Genomic DNA, 12,619 nt, shown 5'->3' with positions numbered 1-12,619 from the left:
TATGAGAACAAAATTATTTCAAATGTGACATCTTTAAAAATTGGCTATTTCACAGACGGGAGAAAACATAAAACATATGAGACTAATTGACTTCGGTACTATTCATAAAACATTTTGAAAGTGTTTATTGAAATTTAGTTTACATTAGCATATACACTTTCCTTTTAATAAAGGATTCACATGGTAAGAGCGGGGAACGATGCTAAGATGGAGGGAGAGGGAGGGAGGGAGGAAGGAAGGAAGAAAGGAAGGAAGGAAGGAAACAGGCTATGTATCTTCTGGACAATCAAGTCATTATTAAGAAAGTTTTCCAAATTATTATAGTATAATTCCTTTATAATTATCATGCTTCATTCAAGAAACCCACACCCATACACATGCATTCATACTAAACTTAACATACATGAAGAAAATGTAACAAAAGGCTTAAGTGCTTTTGTCCAAAGGACACACCGGTGCAGCGGGAATTGGCAACTTTTCATAGCCAGAGGCCACACTGTGTATTTTAAAAAAAAGGACCTCAGGGCACCACAGCAATATCATGATAGGTTTGGTGAACCTATTTCATGACTTTTGTTTATTAAAAAGCAAAAACATATATTGCTGAGATCTAGCCATTCTGAAGATGATAAGAGAATAATGAAAATGGTGGCTGTATATGACTTGTAGGTTCTGGAGAACAATAAATTATTTGAACTCATGGGAATTATAGAGTAGATTCTCTACAGCAGAGCATTTTCTGTGTTTCCAATTAGATTTAATGTCTCTGTAGACATCTGTACAAATAAAAACCATACTAGAGTTGACTAGTCATATGGTGCAATACTAACACCAACAACAAAAAGATAAATCCCCTTCACACCTGGGGAGATCCATATTTTTTTCCATTTAATTATTAAAGAAGGGACATACATAATGATAAATTGCCATTGCATGGATTATTTCTATAACTTTGGCTGTAGAACACTTTTGAGTTGCTCCAAGCAATTTGAAATTGTATTTTAAAAAAAAAGATGGAAGTCTTGGATCATCAAACTACACATAAATAAAAATGCTCAGCCATCCACTTAAAGATGTTCAAGGCATGACACTAATCCCTTGGACTGTTTCATCATAACTCTAAAGTGAAGATAAGAATCAAGCACCTGAATGAGATTCTTCCAATGAAACTCCTTCTCCATAAAAGAAACAGAAACAGATACAGAAACGGAACGAAAGGAAAGATAGAAAAGAAAAGAAAATATGACTAGAGTAGTGACTATAAAATCATCACTACTTGGTAGGTGGCTTAATAAAATGAGTACAGTAAAATTGGTATAAAACAGCAGGATTAAAGAAATTGTGATTCTCTATCATATATTGCTATGCAAATTACATTTCTTGCTGAGTAACGGCATTCATAAATCTGTGGATTAAAACCCAAAAACAAAACAAAAAGGAAGTGGCAAGGAGTTATGCAACTACAATTCACTGCACTTACAAGTAACAGTCAACGCTCCTGATATAATTCATTTTTTAAAGAAAGACACTGAATTATTTGCAGCAGAACTATTTACATTAGAACAAAGCTTACAATGCAATCTTCTACATATTTCCTTAGACATAAATTCCATTTACATTTGGGAAGTATATACTGTATCGGCTTTCAATTTTACCTAAATAAGAAATCCTTTTACTAAGCACCTTTACTGATGCGTTTTTATAATTTTAGAGACATCTACTATTAATATAAGTTTCCCTTGATTAGTCAGTGTGTATATACAGTTATATGTTATACATACAGATGAAACCCCCTACCTCCAAAGAGATGTGATGAAACTGGAAAATATAGTTTTAAAGTTTATTGCTTTGAATCTTTTTCAAGCCCACAGAGCTTCCAATAAATTGAAAATGTTAACAGAATACCAAGGTCTTCAATGAAAACAATAATATTTTCTTTAAAGTGATAAAGTGTGTAGGCTATCTAAGCTCTTGAAACAGTCACAGGAGAGCAAAATTCTGAAATTGCTCAAATGGAGTTTTTGCCAGTTTAATATATAAAGCATATAAATATTCATAAAATCAATCATTTCTTAGAAAGCATGGAAATTAGCTTCTTATTGATTATGCCTAGTTATCTGATATGTTTGTGACAACACAAAAATGAGTAAAAGCTTGCTTCCATTGATTTACTGTCCAATAAATAATTCTTGGCGATTCATTATTGATTATTAAACATTTATAATCATTTCACTTTCTTCCTTTCATGTTATCAGCAGCAGCTTCAAAGGAAGAACAATTTACTGTATCAATTTCCAGCCTACTTACTGCATGCAGGCTGCAAGACTGGAAGAACATAGAGCTTTCCTAAAGGACCAACTCATGGCAAAAAAAGGCATGTTATCACAATACACAAGAGTTCCAGGGTATTTGTATTTTCACTGTTAATTTACATTCATAACTTATTCCAATTCTTCCAGGGGGCAAGGATCATTGGTGGGGAAAGTCAACCCATCTCCTTCTTATTTTCCTTGTGGCCAATCAAAGAACAACAAGGGAAGGAGGTGGCAGAATGCAGGGTGGCCAAAAACACAGATGGGGGAGGGAGATAGGGGGAGTTAAAGCAGAGACAAGTGGGACAAGCAGGGTAGGAGAAATGTGAGGTCCTCACCTAACATCTAACAAATCTAGAGACAGTTTGGTCTAATGGCTAAGGCACCAGGTTAGAAACCAGGACACTGTGAGTTCTAGTCTTGCCTTAGGCATGAAAGCCAGCTGGGTGACTTTGGGCCAGTCACTCTCTGTCAGCCCAACTCATAGGGTTGTTGTTATAGGGAAAAGAAGACGAGGAAATAATGAAGGTGGGATAAAAATAAATAAATTTTAAAAAAATAAACAATTGCAACCAGAACTACCAGAACTGCCACTAATAAATAGTCTGGTCACGTGAAGTTTTATTTAACAATTGCTTCATTTAGTGCTGGAAATTCTGTTAAGCAAGGATTATCTGTAATCTTATAATTAAGTAATTTAGCCTCAAATATTTAACTTTTAAGCTAGTGCTTATACTTTATTGTGCTGCTTTATGGTCCCCCAGCTTAATCAGAAATGTCCACGTCTTTCCATTTGACCCTCTGGAAATCCCATTTCAAAAGTGGCCAGTGGCCTTAATAAAGAAGATATGAAAAATGCCTGTACATATTAACAAAGCAAAAAAAAAAAGGCTACATGTACATTGATTTAATTTTTAAAAAAACCCTTTTAAAAACTTCCAGTGATGGGGCACCCAGAACTTCTGAAGGCCAGCCATTCTATTAATTGTTCTCACTGTCAGGTAATTTCTCCTTAATTCTAGGTTAGTTCTCTCCTTGATTAGTTTCCTTAATTTCCAGATATGCATAGAAGAGCTATTTTAGTATTTCTAGAACATGGGGGAGGGATTAAAAATGTGTATCTCAAGAATAACAAGTCTTAGCAAATCCCTGGGGAGCTCCAGGCCTGATAATGTAACCAGATCTTGAGAGTCTTTCAGAATATCAAAAGGGTGCCACAGCAGAAAAGGCACATCTCCTAGGACCTATCAAATGTAGATCCCCAGCTGAAAGAATCTGCAACATACACTATCTGTGGATCTAAAGGGCTGCTATAACTAATGCAACTGGGAAAAGGTTGAAAAAATAAGCTGATCCCATGCCATGAAGGGCTTTAAAGATTTAAACCATCATCTTGAATTGACCTAGAAGCAAACTGGCAGCCAATGCAGCTTGCAGAGCAAAAGTGTAACATGTATTGTTTACACCTAGGCAGGAAAAATCAAAGATTTGGTGAAGCTGGGCTCAAAAACAGTAACTATGAGAGAGACCTTGGAGTCCTAGTGGATGATCACTTAAATATGAGCCAGCAACAATGCCTGCATTGTTGCATTCTGTGCCAGCTGAAGCTTCCTGATAGTCTTCAAGGGCTGCCTCATGTAGAGCACATTGCGGTAGTCCAATTTGGAGGTGAGTAGGCAAGGCATGAGAGACTGTAAGCAGGGCCTGCCAATCTAAGAATGGGTTCAGCTGGCACACAGAATGAAGTTGAGCAGAGGCCCTCCTAGCCACCTGCTCTTTGGGCAGGAGTCATGAGTTCAGGAGGACCCCCAGATTACAGATTATACATTAGGTCTATCTGAGCCTGTGCAACCCTATCCAGCCCCAAAGATGGCACGGTCTTGGAACCAGTGAGCTCCAAATCCAATGTCACTCAGTCTTGCCAGGGTTCAGCTGAAGCCTATTGTTCCCCATCCAGGCCTTCACAGTTTCCAGACATTAGAATAAGATGTTCACTATTCAGTTTTTCGTTCCTACTCTCAAATGTTTACCAAAACTATCTTTAGGAAGAAGGGATTAGTTTAGCAGTCCTACGCATACACTCCAAACACACACACAGAGAGATTATTTTTCTTTGAAGTGGTTTCTCAGACACCAGGATTGTCACAATGATGTTCTAGAAATATCTGGGTTAAAATTAACAAGATGGTTCTACAGTATTCCGTGAACTAGCCCTTTTTTCAGGTTTAAGCAACAAGGAAACATTTAAGTTTGGGATTCTACACATTGGAAATAAAATGCTTATTCATGCTGTTTCTTATTACAGAGCTCCTCTTTGAATGCTACAAAAGCCACCAGCGATGATTCTTCTAAAGATTTGGGAAGGATATTGAGGCTGTTTATTTAATTCTGCAGAGATGAAAATGGCATCCAGTTTTGAAAATGGCATCCAGTTTTCTAGAGCAGAGTCCTCAGCGACCAGCTATATTCAGTCCTACTGCTTTTAAACAATGGTTGCTTTTAAAATGGCTTTTAAAAGAGCTATGAGATATAAATGATTTATTTATCTATATCTCTTTATTTTTCTATTGTTATTTATCCATTACCCTTTAGAACACAGGTCGGCAACCTGCGGCTCCGGAGCCGCATGCAGCTCTTTGAGACTTCCCCTGTGGCTCCCAGCCTCCTCTGCCTTTGCAGAGAGAGACAGAGACAGAGAGAGGCAATTGCGCTTCCCTGCTTCTCTCTCTCTCTCTGTGTGTGTGTGTGTGTGTGTGTGTGTTTGTGTTTTTGTGTGTGTGTGTCTGTGTGTCTGTGTAAAAGAGAGTGCACTCACAGTATTCTCCGAGGAGCTGAAAAGCTTACTGGGCGGAGCTCCTCCCTTTGCTGCATCTCTGCAGGAAGCAGGAAGGGCAGGAGAGAGCTAGCTAGCCCAGCTAGGCTGACTCAGGAATTCTGGGAGTTGAAGTCCATGAGTCATAAAAGAGATGAGGTTGCTTGTTGGACAACAGCTTGAAGCTTGCCAGGTGAGCAGCAGATAGGAGGGGGGGGGAGAAAGAGAGAGAGAGAAAGAGAGAGAGAGGGAGGGAGAGAGAGAGAGAGAGAGAGAAAGAAAGAGAGCGGGGGAAGAGGAGTGGCAGACCAAGGGCAGATAGAGAGGGAGGGAGAGAGAGAGAGAGAGACCCTTTTGACATCTAAAATGAAGATATATATATACACACACACACCTATAATAAAGGTAAAAAAGGATATATGCAGTGTTATCTTCATTTTAGATATCAAAAGGGTTTTGCGGCTCCCAGTGTTTTGTTTTTGGTGGGAAACGGGTCCAAGTGGCTCTTTGAGTGTTTTGGGTTGCCTACCCCTGCTTTAGAACAACAATCAACAATCAGAACAGAGCTAGAAGGTCCAATCCCCTGCTCAAGCAGGAGACCCTATATCATGTCAGATAGGTGGCTGTCCAGTCTTTTCTTAAAACTCTCCAGTGTTGAAGCACCTACAACTTCTGATGGCAAGCTGTTCCACTAGTTAATTGTTCTTACTGTTAGGAAGTTCCTTCTTAATTCCAAGTTGCTTCTCTCCTTGATTAGTTTCCATCCATAGACAATTGTCTTGCCTTCTGGTGCAACTGTCTTCTGCCTTCTTCTTCGTGGCAGCCCCTCAAATACTGGAATACTGCTATCATGTCACCCTTAGTCCTTCTTTTCTCTAGACTGGCCATACCCAATTCCTGCAACCGTTCTTCATATGTTTTAGTCTCCAGATGCTTAATCATCTTAGTTGCTTGTTTTTGCACTTTTCCCAAAGTCTCAATATATTTTTTGCAATGTGGTGACCAAAACTAGATGCAGTATTCCAAGTGTGGTCTTACTAAGGCTTTATAAAGCGGTACTAATACTTCACGTGATCTTGATTCTATGCCTTTGTTTATGCAACCAAGGATTGCATTAGCTTTTTTGGCTGCTGCCGCACGCTGCTGGCTCATATTTAAGTGATCATCCACTAGGACTCCAAGGTCTCTCTCATAGTTACTGTTTTTGAGCCCAGCTTCACCTAATCTGTAGTTGTACCTTTGATTTTTCCTGCCTAGGTGTAAAACCTTGTTTATCTCTATATTAAATTTCATGCTGTTGGATGCTACCAAGAATATTGTTTTTGGGGGTTTTTTTTTGAAAAAGTTTTATTGATTTTTTACAATAACAACCTTAATGCCTGGTGTACAGTGTGTTGTCTTGGTTCATAATTTTTTAAGAAATATACAATCATTAATAGTTAATTAACAGTAAATAATAGTTAGTTTTTATATTTCCATAATTAGTATATCAGTTAATAATATATTTCCTTGTTCCTGTCTTCTCCCAATAGTATTCTCCTTCTTCAGCATTAAACAAATATAATTTTTGATATTTGATATATATAAATAATTGATATATATAAATAAATAATTAAATAAAAACATTTTCTTCTATATTTATACCAACAATAATAACATCAATATATAACATTTTTTTCTTATCAGCTTATGTTATTTTCATAAAAGTCATCTTATTGATTCACTATATATCTTATTTTCATAAATCTTTTTTTATTAAAAGTTTTATAAATTTATTACAATATAAACCTCCCCACCCCCTCCCCCCCTCCCCCCCCTCCCCAGAGCTGATTACAGGGTAAAACAAAATGATAAACAAATATAATCCAACTAACATAAACCAACTATACTATCAATCAAAACCATAACACATTTTAACTCCTTCTCAATACAAATATTAACAAATTAAGTCAAAAATAATAATATAATTAAAACTATTAATAATTATCTAAAATCTACTCAAAAGCAAGATAATACTTTTCAATTTCATATTTCTTCTGAATATAATCAATCCATCTTCTCCAAACCATAATATATCTTTCTTGTAAATGGTCCTTCAAATAGGCAGAGATCTTCGCCATATCCGCTAAATTAGACACTTTAAGTATCCATTCTTCCAAAGTAGGCAACAAATCTTTCTTCCAATATTGCCCCACCAATAAATCTTGCAGCTGTTATAAGGTTCAACATCAAATTTATTTTCATAAATCTTGTTTAAACTCAATTTCTCCATAATATTCAAACAATTCTTATCAATCATAATTTTCTCAATAATTAACATCTAAATATCCAAATTTTCCATTTAAATATATCATCCCAGTATTTTCATATTTCATATATTATAGAAATACTATACTTATCTATCATAACATTTACCTATAACATCTTTTCTAATCAATTTATATTTCACTTCTGTTTATAAAAATTGATTAAATCACTATATATCCTTTTTTTAAAATTCTTATTAATCCTAATTTCCCCTCAATATTTCAATCATTCTTTAATCCTAAATTTTTTCAAACTTAATTTGTCTTTAAAGTTCAAACTTTTCCTTCACTTTCGTCATCCCAATATTTTTACATTTTGTATCTTATCAAAAAATACTATGTTACTTATATCTCTTATCCCACTTATTCTAAAGCCCCTTTATAGCCAAAGTTATTTGTTTATTTAGCCATATTCAAACAAGTGCTTGCTCATATAATATTCCGCCTGGTAGGGCAAATCAAGTCTCTTAAGCCTGTGTCTAATTTTCTTCCTTTGCCAAATTGATTTCCAAGTTAATATTTTTGACTTGTCAAACAGTTCTTGTATTTTTGTGGTTGTTGTTAGGCGTAGAGGATACGTAATACGTAAGATGTATACTTTTTGTCTCCCAAACAGTGATTCTCCTAACAGTGTCCATTTTATTAAGTCTTCTTTCTTCTCAGGTTTATTTTGATATTCTAATGCATTAAGTATCTATCTAGCAAGAATATTGATAATTATGTTTTATTCATTCCTGTAATTTTTATTTGTACAGAAAAATACAGTATATCCTCATTTATTTTACCCTCATCAGCAGATTTAGCAGGTTGTTTTTAAATGAATTCCTTAATATGATCTGTTTCCTCATCTTTTCAAATGGCACATGGTTTGTTCCTTAACATTTCAATGTTGATCATTTAATTCTTCAAATATATATTTGATTGTGCAGAAAGTTTTGGAAAATAAGTTGACACTCTCTTCTTTGTGGCAGCCTCTCAAACACTGGAATACTGCTATCATGTCAACCCTAGTCCTTCTTTTCTCTAGACTGGCCATACCCAATTACCACAACCATTCTTCTTATGTTTTTGTCCTCAGGCCCTTAATTTTAGTTGCTCTTCTTTGCACTTTTTCCAAAGTCTCAACATCTCAACATTACAAAACAAATAAATGTATATGTATATTTGTACATGTGTATATGTACAGTATATGCATATGTGTGGGTATTAAATATTAAAAATGTGTCAGAGGTGCCATTAAATAATAGGTATGATATATAAATCTGCGAAGGAACTTCTTCAGGAAAAAAAATAATATCTGGGTAAGAAATGGAAGTATCCCATTAGCCCATTAGTCCAGAAGTTACTTGGATTTGTCAATCCTTCATCCCTCGGAATGCCAATATACTTCCTAGTACCTAGTTTGTTTGTCCATATCAAATGATATCTGGTTCATATCCCCCTCTGGATGCCATTTCTTGGCAGGCCATACCTCAGCCTTAGTTGAGGCAGATCCAGTTATTAGCACAATTATGTTCAGAGGAAGAGAGGCAGCCATTCCATTATTTCTGGGATTTGCAGATGTCTTTGGGGAATAAGCCTTTTTCACCATGTGGATCAATGGTAAGTCAACCACCTTATCTTGCTAGTTCTAAATAGCTTAGTAAGCTTTCTCTGGATGAGCAGAAAATTGCAGCAAATCTTTGCAGGAGAGAAGGAAGAAAGAAAGAAAGAAAGAAAGAAAGAAAGAAGGAAGGAAGGAAGGAAGGAAGGAAGGAAGGAAGGAAGGAAGGAAGGAAGGAAGGAAGGAAGGAAGGAAGGAAGGTAGGAAGGAAGGAAGGAAGGATTGCACATAACAGTAAGGGAAAAAAGAATGCACACTTCAAACTGCATGAAATTGGCATACATGCAGTGGTCATGACAAAGCCCATAAGTACAAAAAATGAATGCAGCACTATAAGTAATTCAGACCTTCCCAATTCCAGAGAGAAAGGTGGATTTGCAAATTGAAAAAACTAAGTTTCAGGATTAAATACTTTGATTTTATAATGAACTTTATATGTAAATGGATCATTCAAGGAAGCTATTGAAAATACAAATCCCAAAGGAAACTGCTTACTTGGTAGAAGAGCCCTGATGTGGTTTCTATGATTTTCTTGAACTCTATGCACATCATTAATAATAGTTATTTTGTACCAGAAATATTGGAAATCGACAAAGTGCAAAGGCAAATCAGAGAACGCGGAGAACTACGTTCTAGCTATATCTAGCATCAGTTATCAGGACATTGGTCAATCCAGATATGATCTGCACTATTTTTATGTTAAATAAGCTTGAGGTAATAAACACTTTATGACATTATCTGTAACAAATCACCCAGTAGCAGAAGAAATGTAAAGGAAACAGCACTAGGGGAAAACATTTTTGATATAGAAGCTTTGACTAAAAGCTTATTGTAGCATTCTGTCTATTATTTTTAAGGGTTCTTTTGCTTTTATCCACATAACAGCATTTGAAAAAAAAAGTACTTGTAATATGTCCTTGAAGGCCATTGCAAATATTCTGTATAGGATGGTCTACATAATTCTTAAGCCATGCTAATTATAATAGATATATTCTCCTAAGCACTGTATATTGAACTCTTCTGGTGCCAGAGCAACTGATACATTATGAAAGGTTACGGCACCCATCTAAGGGCTGAATAGCATAATACCAATTTGACAAGTATTGACTCTGAAACAACTTGTATTTGCTGAACTTCTAATGCTTTATGTATGTTCAAAGTCTGTATCTTCATGTTTTTCCTAACCCATCCAATTATATTTATCTTATCCTCTAAGTAAATGTATGATCAAAGATTTACACCATTGAATCGTTTTTAAATCAGGAAAATAAAGGCAATCTGGGAAATAATAAACAACTGGAATTCTCTGGGTCAACATTTCTGAATAACCTAACCTCCCTGTAGCCCAAGGCAACATGTAAATTAAGAAACAAGACAGACTAGATGTAATGGAGCATGTGCTTATTATATGTTTACAATTCCATTTATCTTATATAAGCAGCTCAAGCTTGTACCTCACAGGAATATTTAAAGGCAAAACCTTACTGTAGTCTGATGCTATAAATATGTAGACAGGAGGAAAAAGTTTCTGCAAAAAATAATTTTAAAAAGAAGGTTGTAGGGCCTAAGAAAGATTCAGCTTTAATTGCTATATTGCTTTCTAATTGTTCTCATAGAAAAATATGGGAAGTCAAAAGAATGGAAAACGCTGTCAGTTGAAAATGAAATGCTAACTAACTGGTTGGCATGGCAGCCATTCTGCATGCTGCCAAGTGAGCTATTAATATTCAGGACAGAGAGCAGGGATTCTGGCATTTGAAGTGTGCAGGACTAGATGAATTTATATCAAAACCATTTGATTTTTTTAAAAAAGAAAGAACAAATGTACCCAAGTAAAAAAAGATGGCTCCAGTGATTCCTTGCTGCACCAAGAACCACATAAGAAAGTCTATGCTTGTCAAGTAATAGAAATGGACAAAACTGACAGCATTCAGAAACACATGTCTACTTCACAGATCAATAAGTCAGAACATATTGTTCTTAATTAGATGGATACTGATAGAAACTGTTATCCATGTACATGCATACAGATTATAAGAACCATTCACTGATTACTGGGATATTCATTAGAATGATCAAAGTAGGTGGCATAACATTACTTCAAATCCTCCAGGTATATTTATTTAATTTCATTTTTATCCAGACTCTATTTACTTTACAAATAAATCAAGGTGGCAAACATACATAACACTCCTTCCTCCTATTTTCCCCACCACAACAATCCTATGAGATTGGTTTGGCTGAGAGAGATGACTGGCTCAAAACCACCCAGCCAGCTTTTATGCTTAAGGTGGGACTAGAACTCACATCTCCTAGTCTCTAGGCCAGCATCTTAACCATTGCACTAAATCAAAATAAAGCTTCTTTGGATTACCCTGGAAAAAATCATCTGTATTCTTGTGAATAATTGTTTAAAATATATTTTTCAGTGTGCGATGGCAATAAAAAATACAAATTGCATGGTAGGCTGAAGATGAATTGAAGACTGATTATTGAAAATAAAGGGTGCAAGAAGACTTCTCATGTAACAATAATTCTCCTTTTGCATTTTTTGACTTGCCTCTGTCTTCTGGGGAGTCCCTCAGCTTTATATTACTGACATTAAGGATATGAAAGGCAGCAGTGGGGTGGATGGAATAACTTTATATTTCCATTTTGAATCAAATTCCATGTATATAATTCTATGCCCTGGCTTCATGCAGAATAAATCTACATTTCTGGAGCTGTCCTGTGATACCGCAACTAGAGGCACTCAATGAAATTGATTAGCAGCAGAATGAAGACTAACATAGATACTACATCTTCACATAATGCATAATTAACTTGCTAAATCTACTGACACAATTTGCAATGATAGCGTTGGTATAGATATTTTTAATTGGGACTTACACATAAAGGGTAGGTCCACTGAGACAATATAGCTAATTGGAATTTATGTGTTTAGAATCAATATACCACTAGATAATCAGGTTCTGGGGATAAACAATAGGGAGGAACAACCGGCTTCAATTTCTGCAAGAAAAACCTAGTTGGCTACTGTTGGAAACTGGAGGTCAAACCCAATGAACTTTTCATCTTCTCAACATATTTTAAAAAGACGGGTATTTTTCCCCAATTAGCCTAAAACCATAATCCAGTTTTGTTTAGTGTGTGTTTGACTCACAAATATATTCTTCCATAGCAGAATTTTTTTTTTCAGACAGAGCTGCTACTTTTGTTTGAAAGGCTCTCATTCAATCATCTAAGTCAGTGTTTCCCAAACTTGACAGTTTTAAGGCATGAGGACTTCAACTCCCAGAATTCCATAGCCAGCAACGCTGGCTGTGGAATTCTGGGAGTTGAAGTCCACATGCCTTAAAATTGTCAGGTTTGGGAAACACTGACCTAAGTTTATTACATCAATTACATTCGACAAAAACATCTCTTTCCAAATACTGGTGGTGTCCATCTACTTTTAAGTCCTAAATTATTTCTGCTTATATTCCTGACAGTGCAAAATTAAAAAGCTTGTAAAAAAAAAAGAGGGGGAATAAACTTTTGAGTACTCGTTTGACTTATACGTAATATATATATTGTACATCTGGGA

This window comes from Crotalus tigris, unplaced genomic scaffold, assembly GCF_016545835.1.
Source record: "Crotalus tigris isolate CLP2741 ecotype Arizona unplaced genomic scaffold, ASM1654583v1 scf7180000020061.372373, whole genome shotgun sequence".
Taxonomy (NCBI): Eukaryota; Metazoa; Chordata; class Lepidosauria; order Squamata; family Viperidae; genus Crotalus; species Crotalus tigris.
This window is presented reverse-complemented; position numbering follows the sequence as displayed.